Raw genomic sequence first — 12,701 nt, forward strand, 5'->3', positions numbered from 1 at the left:
GGGGACCCCCGCCGTGTCCGCTGCCTGTCCCACCGACGGGCTGAGCTGGGGAGGAGTGTGGTTCCCGCCCGGCTCCTGTGGGACAACCATGGGTGGGAAAAGGAAATCAGAAGAGTGGAAAAGCAGGAGAAATGGGGGAGGGGAGTTCATTTGTCATTTCATAATGTGCTTTGTCACCGCTGCAAGTGTGGTAAGTAGGGCAAATACTCTCACACCATCATACTAGTTTTTTTAGCTCCGGTGTTGCCATGGTGCTGTGTACCAGTGTCTAAAACTGTTCTGCTCTGATGCAAAGACGACCTGCAGAAGGTTCTTATGACGGAACCTTCTCCTGTTCAGTATTATGAAGATGATAAAATTCAAATAAAGTTCTGATATCTAGAAGCTTTTTAGTAAAGTTTTAGATTAACACAAGGTGACGTCAAATCAATTATTGCCTTTGTTAATATAGTCAATTAAAAAAAAATTAGACTATTTAGTGGCTAAATTTAAATAGTAAAAATATTTTAATTTGGTTGACAGTTCATCAACAAAAACTCACTAAAACTGAAACAGATTTATTAACTGAATATGGATTGAGACAAAGATACAATTCAGTAACTGAGACTCAGTCGTTCCTTTTAAAGAAGAGAGAGCAAATACTTTGTATTCATGATTCATTCATGCATTCAAAATGATATTGGCCTGAGACTGGAAAATTCTAGATCCAGCAGACCTCAACAGCGTTAGCTTGACATCACCTTTAATCTAATCCATGGTTTGTCCCAAAGACATTGAGGAACATCTTTCAGGAACAAATCCCTGTTAGAAGCTGGACACTGTTTACCTTCAAGACCTCCATTATAAACTTGGAGTTTTAGACTCTTTGCTGACATTTTTTTTTTAAGTAGATGCCCTTAAAAACTGACTGGTCGATAACAAAAGCAATCAGGTCTGAAACAGCAGGAAAAATGTCACAGCAAAGGTTAACTCTCTTACTTTTCTGTGTAAGGTTAAATGATCCGGGAACAAATATCATGACATTTTGGCTCATTTTTCTTCCATGTGAATATTTTTTCTTCTCTCAAATAAACACAAAAAGAGGCTCTGGACAACAGAAAATGAGCAAAACCAACCAACCAAGTTAAAATGTCTTGAAACAAAATGAAAAGACTTTATAGTATCAGTATTTGTGACTATTAACGGGTGGAAACAGCACTGAGTCGGCCATTTTGTGCCTTCAGGAAAAATGGGATAATGAGGTGTGTGGTAAAATTAGCAGCATTTCCCCTCAGAGAAATGTCCATGTATATTTAATTCATACCTTAAATCTGCCTTGGTTTTAGTTATTCCTGAAGGTCAGTGCATTTAAATCGTAAGTGAGGTCCTGCTGTCTCACTTTGCGACTCACCCTGAGGGAGATGGCCCGCGGAGGTTTCTGAGGGGTGTCTTCGTGTAATCTGTCGCCCAACGAGGCCAGAATCCGTTTTCTGTGGCCGATGAGGCTGATCTTTAAAACCTGGGTGAACACATAGAACAAAAATAAATAAATAAATAATGAATGTAATAATAGAAGATGAGGTGACAAAAAAAAAAAAAATATCAGCAAGAATTCTCCCACTGTGACGGGACTGGGTTTACTGAGAGGTAAACATCAGAGGGAGCTCAGCAGAATGAACTCTAATATAAGAGGCCCCTGAGCAGATGCATACATTGTGTATAATTATTCTTATATAACAGACAGAGGAACATGGAGATCACAAAGCATAAAGCAAACGTATGGTAAACTGTTAGGGTGAGAGCATTGGAGCGTTAACATGGAAAACATGATATACTGTCATATAAAGGCACAGTGAAAGGTAACGTAATTTTTTTTTAGAGCTTGCCTTAGAGTTAGCAGAGGTTTTCGAGTGCGATCCCTGGTCTTTAGTCTTCGTATGAAGTTTTATGTAGAATTTAGGGTTAATGGTTGACTCTAAATAGAACTTTGGTGTGAATATGAGTGTGAATGGTTGTTTAGTTCACTGTTGGTTGTGAAGGTGAATATGAGTGTGAATGGTTGTTTATGGTTAGGTTTACTCAGTAGCTGCGACTGACTCCAGCCCCCGTTATGTAATCTGATATAACTTTTGTGAAGTTCACTGTTCGGCTCAAAAAAAACCCCCACAACAAAAGAGCTTTTAAACCTAAATTTATCTTAAGGTGTAAGTTCTTTACTGAAGGCCTCGCCCCACACCTTTAAGACCCCTGACTAAAATATGCATAATTAATTTCCAGAAAGAAAAAAACGTTACTTGAAATTTTAGCAGCATTGAAGGAAAATAAGGCTAAGTCTGGTGCTAACAAATGTACCCACTGAACCAACAGACCAATTATACAATGTTAGAAAAGATGCAAAATATGTGTATTTCTCCCGACGACCTTTTAATGTCGGAACATAAAATAACCACTCGTGCTGACTCATTGCTAGGACAACTTCCCCCCCCAAAAAAACATCCTGTATGTTTATCCCTCCTGCTCCTCTGGAGCATCAAAAACTACTTGTGTGTTTGTGTGTGTCTTCAGGGCAAAAAGGTGGTAATTAACCTCAATATGAGTCCTGGCTGAGAGTCTAATGATTCTCCCAACGGTCTTCCATTGAATTAACACACCCCACACACACACACACAAAGAAACACACACCAGCTCAAACCCACACACACACACTCTGTCATAATCCACTGCACCTATTACTGCCGTACAGCTGCTGGTGCGTAACAAACTGTATTGTTTTAATTTCAGGGAAAAATGTGAAATTTTGAACGGTGACATTTTAAACTCTGGTACTTTTCTGCTCTGCATGGAAACAACAGACTGTCACTGTTGAATTTAGACAGAAACAGCAGAGTCGGCCAAAGTAACCTCTTATCTCACAGTGAGAGTGATTTTAAAGAGTCATCACCAAACGGCTGAATTCTGATAGATCTTCACTTTATGTTAAAAACTGGACTTACGTTTGAAACAAGAAAAAAACATAGACATAAATGAAAACTGTGTTTCAGAAAATAGTATATCTGGTTGTAGACAGGTTTTTTTTAAATAGTTTTCTTCAAATGTTCAACCCTTTTTTTACCCTAATAATAATAGCAATGTTAATTTTTTTTGTAATTAATTAGAATTAAACACTCACTCTAATATGTGTTCTGTTGGCACAGATAGATCTTCACTTTATGTTAAAAACTAGACTTACGTTTGAAATAAGAAAGAAACAGTGTCAGATTTTTCATACAAGACATAAATGAAAACTGTGTTTCAGAAACATTTTAAATAGTTTTCTTCAAATGGTCGACCCTTTTTTTACCCTAATAATAATAGTAATGTTAATTTAAAAAAAAATTAATTAAAATTAAACACTGACTAATATGTGTTCTGTTGGCACAAAACGGCTGAATTCTGATAGATCTTCACTTTATGTTAAAAACTGGACTTACGTTTGAAACAAGAAAAAAACATAGACATAAATGAAAACTGTGTTTCAGAAAATAGTATATCTGGTTGTAGACAGGTATGATTCATTCATGCATTCAAAATGATATTGGCCTGAGACTGGATAATTCTAGATCCAGCAGACCTCAACAGCGTTAGCTTGACATCACCTTGACATCACCTCTAATCGACATTTTTTTTAAAGTAGATGTCCTTAAAAAACTAGGTGCTAAGGTGCTAAAGCAACTTTTACTCAGTTTCTCTTCATTGTTAATAGATGCAAAAATGTACTGTTTTACTTTTACCCTCACAAAAATCTCAGTTATGGGTGTAGTCAAGAGATAGAAAAATAGGGGGGGCGCTTCTCCTGGGGAACCAGCAAGGCAAGTGAATTAAAACAATACTATTACCTCTGCACTTCACTAGGACCGTGGTTTTATAAAAATCCAGTTTCCAAGAATAATGTGAAAAGAAACACAAACCAAGGGGGAAAAAAATAGTGATCTATCTCGCACCCGTTATACCTGCATGAGTGTTTCCTACAATGTGCCTTATGCAACATCATCTACTTTAGCTGAAGTGCAAGCATCAACCTCAGCCTGAACTTCAACCATCACCATGGCAACGCTGAGTCACAGCAGCAGTAGCACACACACACACACGGACACACACTAATCCACCGAAAAAAGACATATATTTTTAAACCTGCACATAAATTATCCTCGTGACCATCAGCTGCATATGCTGTATTTCTGCTTCACACCCGCAGAATAATACTGTACCGTATACCTTTAAGAAACAAACAACAATTTTCACACCAGTTTCTTTGACTCTGACGCCTGAACACAGCATGACATCATCTGCATATAAATTGTATTCATAGCAGCAGCTCTGCCGCTGCTAGGTACTGCATATCTGAATTATTACGTGTGAAAAATGTGTCTTATTTTATATGCATCCATTGACACTACAATTCAAAACCCAACAATGGCTGAATATTAACAAGGCCTCTTGAATAGAGCGTCTAGAAAATAGATGGATAAGGACGTGTCGGGGTGAAGTCGGCATACTCATAGCCTTTCAACCATAATGTATGACAATTTTGTCCTTCAACCCGCAGACATTACAACTTTTACCTCCAAATATTTTCGTCCCTGAAGAACTCCATGACTCATAGAAGGGCAATCTGAGCAGCAAACACATTATTGGGTGATGAACCGAGAAAATAAGCCTTCAAATATTGCTGATAGCAAGAAAGATTAACAATTGTCCTGAGCAGGAAAAACTTAGCAAAACAGCATCTGGCAGTCATTAGTATCCATATATATGTATATGTATATGTATGTATTGGGCATATATGTATTGAACTGTTTACCATTCTGAATAGAAAAATATTTTTTTTGCGGCACCGCTCTCTGTTTGCGGGGCAGGAACCTGCTCACTTAGTCAGACTTATCCTTTGATCTTGAATTCCAAACTGCAGTATAAATTGATCTGTGGCTTCGTGTGCCTCCAGTATTTGGACCAGCTTTTATGTTTGTGTCTTTTGTGGGTTTGTGAGTGCAACGATCGAAGCGTTAATCCTTTTAACAGGGCCGTTAGCCTCAACTGAACAGGCTTGATTAACGGATTAGCTGCCACACGTGTGGTTCGAGGAGCCGCACCGTCGCTGTAGCCTTTGCTGTCACTTTAATGTAAAAAAAAAAAAAAATCAATTTGATTCTTTTGCTTTTGTCATGTCAGGATCGATGTTTCTTCTTCAAGTATTTTTAACACTAATGCGAAACAACTCTCAATAGAATTTGGACCCTAAGAAATAAAGTCGTTTCCAACCTATTGAATTATTGTCACTGTGCAAAAAAAAGAGCCTCGTTTCAAAGAAAGAAGACATATATTTGGCAGAAAAACTGGGCCATTAATGAGGATTCAATAAAAAGCATCGGTGATGAAGGACATTATGACAGCGGCCTCTCTTTTGAGGACACTCGGCAACAAAAAAAAGAGTTTTTTCTCCTTTGTTCTCCACTGGAGGGAAGGTTGAAAGCTGGTCATGTCAGTGATGCATAAAACCCACCGAGGAACTCAACAGTCAGGTCACTGTCTGTGCTCACGTTAGCGTTAGAGTTTTAATGACGCAGAAGGACAGAGACACACTTTCATTATACTGTTGAATTGTCTTTTAGTCACACTGATTGCGCTAAATGTCCCCATTAATCACCATCACATCCCCCGTGGTCTGACCCTCCTATTCACTCTTTGTCCATTTCCTGCTCTCTTCAAATTAGCGCTCGTCATCTGTTTTCACACGTTTTTTATCTGCTTCCTGCTTCTGTCCCCCCCCCCACCCCCCCGCTCCTCTCTCAGTACAGAGGTAGCCAAAAGCAGCTAGCGGGAAAATAAGTGGAGTGTTTGTCATTCGTCCTGAAACCACCACCGTAGCAACTGCACCTGATTGGTCCATCTTTGTTTGATGGCTCGGCCACAGCGTTTCTATCGCCGTCTCTGGACTCTGGTCGATGTGAGCGACCACCTCGCCCGGGGTAACCTACGAGAGCATGACCTCTACGATATCAACAGACCACCGCAGACCCTCGAGCGTCATCTGCTAATGGTGGGGGGTTCGGGGGTACAGCCTTTCACCACAACACTCAGAGGAACCCAAATTGATTTTTCCCTTCCAAGGAATCACTGGTGTAAGGTTACTTAAATTGCCAGGGTCAGAATACATTACAGACCAAATGAATGATAGTATTGATCAACACCTGCTGTCTGTGGTGTTCACCTAAGGACCACCTTTGACTGAGCTCTTTTCTTTGGAAAAAACTCCAAAAGTTATCAGGCGACAGTTTACTGGAGAGATAAGAGCTGATAACACTTGATTATTATTGCTGCTTTTATTTACTATTTGGTTGTGATGGATTTCTACCACTATACCTTTCACTTTTAAAATCAGAAAATTAAAATTAAATTTCCAAAGAGCAAAAGAAACGTACTTTAGGATAAGACATTAAAAAAAAATAAAACAAAATAAGATTGATGTGATCAATAGTATACAAGTATAAACGGCGACCAGGGAGTTTTAGCATATTTGCAGTGTAATATTAATTAAAACCTGATGGAGGCGTAAAGAGTCAGTAAAGAGTACAGTGAAAATCACTGTAAATCAGTGTATACTACTGTAGGGTTAAAGACAGGGGTCAATAAATGGTGTGTGGCAGATTTGAATAGAAACAGAAGCTATTACTGTCCAATACATGTCCAACTGGAGACAGTGTCTTTGAACATCTCTGGGCTTTAAATTAAGTATTTGCGTAGCGGCTGGACGGCCCGCAATATCTACATGTCTTATATACAGTCTATAATTTACCAGGAGCAGAACGCTGGAACCGTTTTTCTCCTCTTTTACATCTTATTCTCCATTAGCCACAGATTTGTCTGGCTGACGCTCTCGTGTTGACTCAGCCAAGGATATTCAAGGCAAATTAATTGGATAGCAAATCACAGTAGATTGACTCTTCGGGCGAGATTGTAGCAGCTCTGCTTTACTAATAACCTCGGGCCTTTCTGCCTTTTGGGCGAGGACACATTTCTGTTGAGGGTTTATTTGCTTGAGAGTGAAACAAGGCCAGGAGGAGACGAGTGAAGCGCACACAGCTCCGCTGTGAAACAGGATTGAACTTGTTTCAGTTCATATAAAAGGATAGCTCAATGTTGCCGGCTAACGTAACATAATAAATATAGCGGAAACGGTGTAGCATAACGTATTTTTAAAATTCAATATGAAACTGTGGCGAGGGGAATTAGACTGTACGAAGGCAGCTTTAGTGGAAGCAAAACAATGAGGAACACTAAGCTGTCATTTTTGACTCGGAATTATTTTTTTGGCAGAAACAAAAATAATTAAAAAAAACAAGACTGAATAGGACATCAATATTTGGGTTATCAGTCAAGTCAATTTGAATTTTAAACTGTTTTTGCAGCAGTTTACGATCGGATCTGGTACTTGACACTGTTGACACAAAAGACATTCTGGTTTTCCTTTCTCACAATAATAATGTTCCAGTCATCTGGAAGGTGCAGACATGAAAGCTAAGCTAATTTCTCACAGTGATTACTGACGCTTTTATAGCCCTTAGCTCCTAATCACAGCTCCGTTATCACTCCACTCCTTCTGACGTGTGTGGTGTGATTAGTATTGATTCCCACAGACTCATAATATATCACTCCAACATTGACGGACTCATATGAGCGTACCCTCACCTCAGTCGTCAATCATTTTGAGGACAAGTCACTGATACGTACTCAGTCACCCCTTGTTTTAAAAATAACCCTGATGTCCTTAGAAGTTCAGAGGACGCTCCACAAAAAACATTTTGGTCCCCATTATAACAAATGTCCCCGCACGCGTGTGTGTGTGTGTATTTAATAAGCAGCCCACACTGCATATGAAAAACAAACACGCACGCGTGCACACACACACACACACCGCGTTCAGCAAGGGTGGGGAAAGCAGATACCACCGGTTGCCTGGTAACCAGGGAGCAGAATGGAGCTTATGTATTAAAAACGACAGACCAATAGGATGAGGTTTCACTGCCCAGGACGCAGGCAGCCAATGAGAGTGATCTGGTAATAAGGCTGACTACATGGAGACAGATATATTTCTAGTAATAGCAGGAGATTTGGAACTATGACTGCAACAAAGAATGTATGTGTGTGTGTGTGTGTGTGTGTGTGTCATTAATTTAAATCCTAATAAGAAAGGAAAGGAATTTGTTCATTGTACTCCTCAGGATTAAAAAAGAAACAATCTTCAAACCCTGGAGATCAAAGTGATCCTTACATTGGAGAGACCGTGTGTTAGAACATTGTTTTGTTTTTATGTGATCACGGTGTTTATTACGCTGTGTAGGCACCACAAAACTACAGAACCAAAATGGCAGAAGACAACCCACCGTGGCTTTGATGTTCACAGTATGGCCGGACACTCGACTGACCTTTGCAGCTTCATCGTGTGACATGACATATGACGTAAACCCTCGGAGCTGGCACGGAGTACGAAGACTTTCATTTGACATCTGCTCCTTGTCATCAGTGTAGCACGAACCCAAATGGAGTATTATTTTTTATTTAATTATTTATTTTTTGTACGAACGTAAATTAGCTGCTTCGGTTGAAGCTAGCCACAACGGTATTCATGTGTGTGTGTGTGTGTGTCAAGCATTATGTGAAGTCAGTCTTTCATATCTTTTGATACGCTCGTTGGTACTGCAGCGGAGTCCTACGGTTTGGTCACAGATTGTAATTAAAATACAAGATGTAAGGTTTGATAATAACATTAATGAAATAAAAATAATCATCAGGAACAGTTCTCTATCAAAACACAAGGCTGAATTTTAATTAGTTTCTTTTTTTAAATTCTCCTTTTCTTTGCCTTTCTTTTATTATTAAATTTAATTTATGAAATTGCATATAAATTAAAATGTCTGAAAATGTGCAAGTTTTTATACCACATGGATATTAGCCAAGTAAACAGCATATTTTGGCTTGGGATCCTGCACTCATTTAGAAATATATAGGAAATGTACAAGTGATATGTTGTCAGGTCAAAAAATAGTTCAGGGGAAAAAAAAACAACTAATCTTACAGCTCAAAGAATAAAAAATATTTGTCCAATTAGGATTAGATAGTTGAATATAAGTAAAGGGGGTAAAATATGAAAAAAAAAACAGATTGTTTTAGGACTGAGGAGGCTCTGTAATAGACTGGGGCTGCATTTCAATATATTAATTGAAATTATATTTTTTTTTTTAGCATTTTAACATTAAGTTTAACAACAAATGTTGTGTAAAAATCATAATATTAAGGCAAAAACAAAACAAAAACATCCTAACTAGGTCAACATACTGGACGGTGTGTAGCTTTATTTTATTAGAGACCAGTGATGTCAACGCTGAGGTGCTAAACATAACCTGACCAAAGCGTCGAGGCTAGACACCATGTCCTTCCACTGCAAGGTTATCCAACAGTCACTCATAAACAAAAGTACACAAATGTATGTGTGCCAAATATCAGGATGTAGTGGCCTCGCTCAATTTACCCAACGCGACAATGAGGCCAAATGTTTGGGATAAAAAAAGAGTGGGTGATTTAGAGGCTGTGAAGAAAACCCGGCGTCTGCCAACAGTTCCTGTCGTGTGACACGCTTATAATAAGATATCAACACTTTGAAAATAACCTCTAACCTTCTCAAGGACTAGAGACAGACGTGAGTAAAATAAGTGTCAATTCCAGGAATGATATGTTTAAGGTTAGGTTAAGGTTAAGGTTCAGCGTCATTTGATTCAGATACTGGTCTTTTACAGTGATGATTCATCTCCACTGCTGCTGTTTTCTGAGTAATACTAGTCACTACAGTGGTCTCTACGGCAGATGACACACAGGCGATGACAACTTAGTGAACAGGAGGCTGGATTAGGATTGATCGAGCCACTCCTGTGGTAAACAGCATCTGGCAGGATTTCCAAGTCTTATCTTTGTGTTTGTCCAAATCGCTGCCTCTAGAGTTCTCAGCTGCTGAGGAGAAGAAAAATACTTCTGTTCCCTCAGTCCTGCCGGGACCTGTCCCTCTGTCAAACCTCCTGAAAGGCTCCTGTTTCTTCCTATTGAGTCGTTCACAATCACATTCACAGCAGCTTTGCAACTCTGCATCATTTTCACAAAACAAGACCTCAAAGACGTTAAAAACTCGATCGAAGACTTCAGCATTTATGCTGAGTTTGTGAAATTAAAAAAAAAAAAGCTCTGGGAAACTTTATCCAACAATTCTTGGATACTTCACCTGCTCTCAAACCAGGTCTTTGCACAGCATTCTAGTGTATACTAATGGAGAATGAGAATTTCACATCACAAACGTAATACACTCGAGACAGAATTGTCTTTGTTAAAGCAAAAACCCTGGCAGGAGAGCCTCTGAGATGTGCCCTGTGACGGGTACAGAAAGACTGAAAAAAGGCTCAATAACTAGAGCTATAGTTTAGGACGTTTGCTCCGATTCGGACAAGTCACTTAACAGTCAGCAAACACAGCAAATATTGAACTACCAGGAGCAACAGAAGAACAGACTCTGCTGCAATTCAAGGTTTCACCAAGGCACAACAGATGCTTCAACGCTGAGCTCATCCTCGCAGGTTTCTCAGGATCCAGACTCCTACACACTTCACGCACAAAGAACATTCACGTTCGGCTGAGCGGCAGGGTTGGACGGGGACGTCGCAAGTGTTAGGAATTTTAAAATGTCCTCAGGCTCATGGGGAATCGGGCAGAAATGAAACAACAAGTTAGGAATCAAAGCTAATCTTCATAGCGCTCTTCTCACGGCAGAACCTTCTGCCTCTCCATCCTCCCCCCCGTTGATCTTACCTCTTCCAACGACAGGAGTTATTCCACAACCACAGCTGATGCTTCCTCTCCTGCAGAGCCGTGTCTAACACAAGTGTCCCTTCTGTCTCTGTCTTTCCTCTCTGTCTTCTTCTGATCCACGGTCTCCTTCAGCTTTACTCCTCGTCTTTCCTCACCAACAGCTTTTGTTTTCCCTCTCGCTCACCCTCACCCTCACTCTGTCTGCAGATCTCCAGCGCTCACCAGCTCCTCCTCTTTCTTAGCTTGCGGCAGCGGCAGCAGCAGCGGACAGACTACATCTCCTGCATGTCTCTGCATGAGCTCTACCCCTCTCTCTCTCTCTTTTTCTCTCGCTCTATCTTTCCCAGTTAACAACCCCCCTCCGTCTCATCACTACGCAGGGTCCGCCAGGCTTGTGTTTGATAACAAGAACAAAAAATACATGTTTGTATGATTTAAAAGTCTAATATCACCAGGCATAACCACATATAAAAAATGTACAACAGCAGCATACTTATATTTATGTGTGCATTTTAAGATACTTCAATACGTTTATTTCATTTTATTTCGTTGATCTTCATTTCATTTAAAATAATTGCTATGATGAACTGTCATCTAAATGTATCACCTTTAGCAGCAAATGAATGTGCACAATCTTACCTTATGATTGAGCTTATGTGACGATGTAGCGGCTAACATCGGAGCCATTTCTGTCCAGATTTGAAGCTATCTTTAAAATATGATTGAATATCTTTCAGTAATTTGTTTTGATATAGATCAGTTATTTTTACCAGTAAATTTTATGTTGTTGTTTTTTTGTTTTTATCCAGTGTAGGGTGAAGCTAAATATACTCTTGTAGATTACTGATGTGAGACTGCTGCTTTTAGTTAACAGAAGGTGGTACAATTTTAATGTATTTCATGAAGTATTTAGTTTTATTTTTCTTAAAACTAACCAGTATTTAGTCCCTCTCATCACTCCATATGCATTTAAGCAAACAAGAACACAAAAAGAAGAGGAAACGACATAAAAAAGTATGCATTTAAGCAAACAAGAACACAAAGAGAACAGAAAATGACATAAAAGGATTTCAGTTGGTCGTAGATTCACGACGTAGTGATTTATGGTAAATGTTTTCGTAGTGTTTCAACTTTGTAAAAAAAACATGTTCAATGTTCTTCTACCTCAGTAAAGTTTGCAAACCACAGCCTTAACTTTCCAACTTTGCGTCATTTTATTTTTTGTGTGATTGTTTTTAGACGCAGACACAGACAAGACCAAACATCTGGCACGGAAATGTCTCAGAGCAGAGACATTCCCATCTATCTGACTGAGATCGCTCTGTTGCAACATTCCCTCAGAGCTCCATCACCGCAGAGAAGGTTTGCACAACGTGGATATTTACAAGAAACATTCAACCACGAGAAAATAAACTTACTTCAAACACCAGCTCCTGGTGTATGTCGCAGAATGTGGGACGGCAGAGGCACTTAGGAGTGAGTGTGTGTGTGTGTGTGTGTGCGTGTACAGCTGTACTTGTGGGGACATATTTTAAGTAAAAGACTTGTTGGGACATTTTGCAGGTCCTCACTGAGTTAATGGATACTTTGAGGTTCAACATGTGTGAAGATGAGTATGTGTGTGTGTGTGTGTGTGTGTGTACTGTATGCCCAGTATTGTATATTGAGCAAGTGGACATGTCTATATATATGTCTACATTTACAGGCCTGAGCACATGTGTCAGAAAGATGAAATCCAACCCACGGGGTCTGACGTCATTCTGACTATTTCTGTCTTTACAAGAGTCGACTTCTGTGATCCAGCAGGAGTCAGCGGAGTCAGTGTACCAAACATT

General features: G+C 39.5%; 1 long non-coding RNA gene across 1 annotated transcript in view; it reads right to left on the reverse strand.

Moving 5' to 3' along the window:
- Position 1: 1 nt before the first annotated feature.
- Positions 2-12,701, reverse strand: part of LOC112487406 (uncharacterized) — a 21,018-nt gene continuing 8,318 nt past the window's right edge. The window contains exons 2-3 of the long non-coding RNA XR_003050474.1: positions 1,391-1,498; positions 2-75 (exon numbers count right to left, since the gene is read on the reverse strand). This is a non-coding gene — a long non-coding RNA (uncharacterized LOC112487406). The remainder of the gene's footprint in view (positions 76-1,390; positions 1,499-12,701) is intronic.

This window comes from Cynoglossus semilaevis, chromosome 8, assembly GCF_000523025.1.
Source record: "Cynoglossus semilaevis isolate Cse_v1.0 chromosome 8, Cse_v1.0, whole genome shotgun sequence".
Taxonomy (NCBI): domain Eukaryota; kingdom Metazoa; phylum Chordata; class Actinopteri; order Pleuronectiformes; family Cynoglossidae; genus Cynoglossus; species Cynoglossus semilaevis.